The sequence below is a fragment of the Sardina pilchardus genome, chromosome 18 (assembly GCF_963854185.1).
Source record: "Sardina pilchardus chromosome 18, fSarPil1.1, whole genome shotgun sequence".
NCBI lineage: Eukaryota > Metazoa > Chordata > Actinopteri > Clupeiformes > Clupeidae > Sardina > Sardina pilchardus.
The window spans coordinates 21,160,953-21,164,349 of record NC_085011.1 but is presented as its reverse complement, the minus strand read 5'-3'; the positions used below and the strand labels follow the sequence as shown (position 1 = coordinate 21,164,349).

Genomic DNA, 3,397 nt, shown 5'->3' with positions numbered 1-3,397 from the left:
GTGGAGCCAGCACGTGCATGCACAGTCATGCACAAATTCGCGCACACACACACACACACACACACACACACACACACACACACACACACACACACACACGCATATGCATACATACACACACACTCAGATACATACAGTACATTCACACACACACACACACACACACACACACACACACACGTTTGCTACTATGACAAGACAATGAAGACAACTATGTATCAACCCCCAATCTCACCCTGACTCTTATGATGGTTCAGTGCAAGTTCAGTGGAAAGCAACAACATCATCATCAACAACAACAACAACAACAACAACAACAACAACGAACAATTTCATAATTGTGGAGTTATCTCTTCCAAGCTGCGATTTACAAATACCATTGCCCATTATGTTAATCAAACATAATACATCATATTTTTTTTCAGTTAAATTAATAATTTTCAAGTTTGCCAAATCTGCCAAAAATACTACAGAAAGGGATGCACATAGCCTCAACTTAACCTCATAATTTATGTTTATCATAAGTTTATGTGATTTCCATAAACAGAACATCCAGGAGAGTAGTTCTGCTAGCCTACTTCTCCTTGTGGTTTGACATTAAGCATTGACAACCAGCTGGGTGTTGCTAACATGTTTGTAGGTTCCACAGTATTCATCAATTGTTAAATTGGTACCACATAGTCTCTATGTCCGTATGATTGTTCAGTCTGATTAAAACAAGACTAATTGCTGCACGTGTGCACCCCGTAGCCTAATATGTTTCCCACACAGTGGTTTCGCATTCCTTCAGAATACATCTACATTTGTGAGGGACTATGAATGCATTGCAAAGTGTTGTGAAGGAAAGCAAAAGTTGCACAAAAAAATTATCTCAACAACTGAATTCTCACCATTTTTCAAGAGAGATTTCAATGTATGGTTGTTAAAACAATACTAATAATAAATGAAAAGGCAGAAGCATGATGTGTTTGTACTCTTTTGGCAGTTTATTTAACAGCTACAGCTGAATACAAACACATGAACATTTATCTTCAGCATTTCAGAGAGAGGAGAAATGTATTCACAGAGATCCTTCCCCTTAAGCAGGTCGTCCGAACATTGTGACAACACAGCATCTGATGAAACAGCGATTCATTATTCCCAAAAGCTACTGTAACATCATGATTGACCATCTACTGTACTGATAATGGAGGTAAAACCACATAACACTGACTCACATGTATCCACCTCCACAGAAGTAATCTGTCGTTGCAGATTCGCGTGGAAGACATCTATGAGTACATCTCCCAGGACAATCTGCATAGACATCTGAAAAGAGCAAGCAATACCTTATTATGCTGATGCATGCTATAAGCAGCCAATGAAAGTGTATGATTTTAAGTAAGTAAGTAAGTTTAGTTTGTATGCACATTTCATACCAAAGTGCTTCACAGGTAAAAAGACAAAGATTAAAAGACAATTCTAATATCAACAACAGCTTACACCTCCAGACAACAACCAAAACTAGAAAAGCACTCAGAGAACGCAGACCTCCGCCTGTATTGTTCTTCCTAGGTTGTCATACATTTGAACCCAAACTATTCAGATTGCCACCACGTGGCCATACCATGCCGTTACACCACTAAGCGAAACACATAAACGGCTCCGGAATCCCGACGGAATTACGGATCACTCCCACTCCCGTTTCTTCCTTGGGTCATGCCTGACATTCGCTTCAGCAAAATTCATCCATTGCTTTTTGAGTTATCTTGCTAACAGACAGACAGACAAACAGACAAACAAACAAACAAACAAACGCCAGTCCCCAATGAAAACATAACCTCCTTGGCGGAGGTAACAACAGAGAAAGACATATAACCATATAGACAAGGATACATGTGGCATTAACATCCATTTGTAACACGGGAACTCAATGACTGAAGTATTCCATACTTACTACACATTAGTGCCGCCATCATTAGAGCAATATACAGAACAAGGACAGCCCTCATGTTCTCTTGTAGTATTGATCTCTCAGGTGAATCTGGAGCAGAGTCTGTCTGTTGAGGATGATAGTGTGGAACACGCTGCCAGAAACGTAATTGTTCAAGATAAAACAAGTTGTTTATTGAAACATATCTTCTCATAACACTTAATTATTGCTCACTTTCTACAGAAATTATATTGTGTACTTCAATGAGGTAGACTGGAAAATCCAGACGCTGGTAATCTTTCAGATTAAGGGTCTGCCCAACTCGAGGGGCGGCACCAAGCATACATTTGAAAATCTTACTGCACGCAATTGGATAACACTACGATCAATGTTTAATCTGACTGATTCTGGACTTTGACACAACTAGATAACACTACGACCAATGTTTACTGACTTCCAACGTTGCAGCGCTGTCGTTATCAGTTTATCTCTAGATACACTGATTTGATTGGTCCTGCAGATGCAAGCGGTAGAAGTAACTTGCATCATTGCTCATTGCCAGAGTATGTTGCAGACACAATTCAAATTGTGCTCTTCTTGCAAGAACTCTGGATTTCCAGGGTAGCAATGAGATACAGTATGCCTGGTTGAAATATTGTGTAAACAAAACATCAGCAACTCCCTTCATCTATTCTCATCTGTTCTGTAAAATCATTACAGCAGATTATTATTTTTTGATGATAGACTTACATCTACCTAAAAGCAGTAAAGCCACTTTACCTATGTTAAATATCCTCATGAATTATGACATGATATAATCCTCAGGTTACTGTGTATATTGTATAGTTTGAATGTTAATCCTCATTTTATAAGTTGATTTGTGTAAAATAATTTGCTAACAGAATTAATGTATCAGTTACACAGCAATATGCTGTATGTCTCTTTAAGTCCTTAAACTAACCATGATGGTTACACTATGCCTTATTTTCATCTGTCTTTGCTCTTTTTTCAACAAGTAAAACGGTGTGACTTGTCAAGTCAACACTCACCTGTTGTTGATGGTTGGAGTGTTTCTGGAGAGCTGGCTCTGTGGCTGAAGACAGCTGTCTTTTATTTCTCTGTGTGCCTGACTCAGCAAAACACGTGGTGCAAGTGTGAGGGGCCATTTTTTCTAAATATTAGCATTTTTGGACTTCCCCAGAGCCTGTCCTTTTTTTCCAAACAATATTAGACATTAGATACACTATATTGTGTGGCGGAATAACAATTGGGAGCGCTGTAATATCCTCACTCCAAAGTGAAACTGAAAGTGCAAGAGTGAGGATATTACTGCGCCACACAATAAAGTTATCCCTTACCTGCTTAGAAATGCACCACGTTTTATTTTGTCTCACCATACTTGGTCTTGTGACTACTCGTGTAACTGTATTTTAATACGGAAAACATGGAAGTGTTTGGTCGCTTCTAACTTCATCTCTGTTTGGA

At 38.9% G+C, this 3,397-nt stretch overlaps 1 long non-coding RNA gene across 1 annotated transcript; it reads right to left on the bottom strand.

The window, feature by feature from the left end:
• Positions 1-972: 972 nt before the first annotated feature.
• On the bottom strand, positions 973-3,089 carry LOC134064133 (uncharacterized). Its single transcript, XR_009936252.1, has 4 exons — positions 2,962-3,089; positions 1,937-2,066; positions 1,218-1,308; positions 973-1,115 (listed from the first exon to the last, which is right to left on the bottom strand). It is a non-coding gene; the product is annotated as an uncharacterized LOC134064133 (long non-coding RNA).
• Between the last annotated feature and the right edge of the window lie 308 nt (positions 3,090-3,397).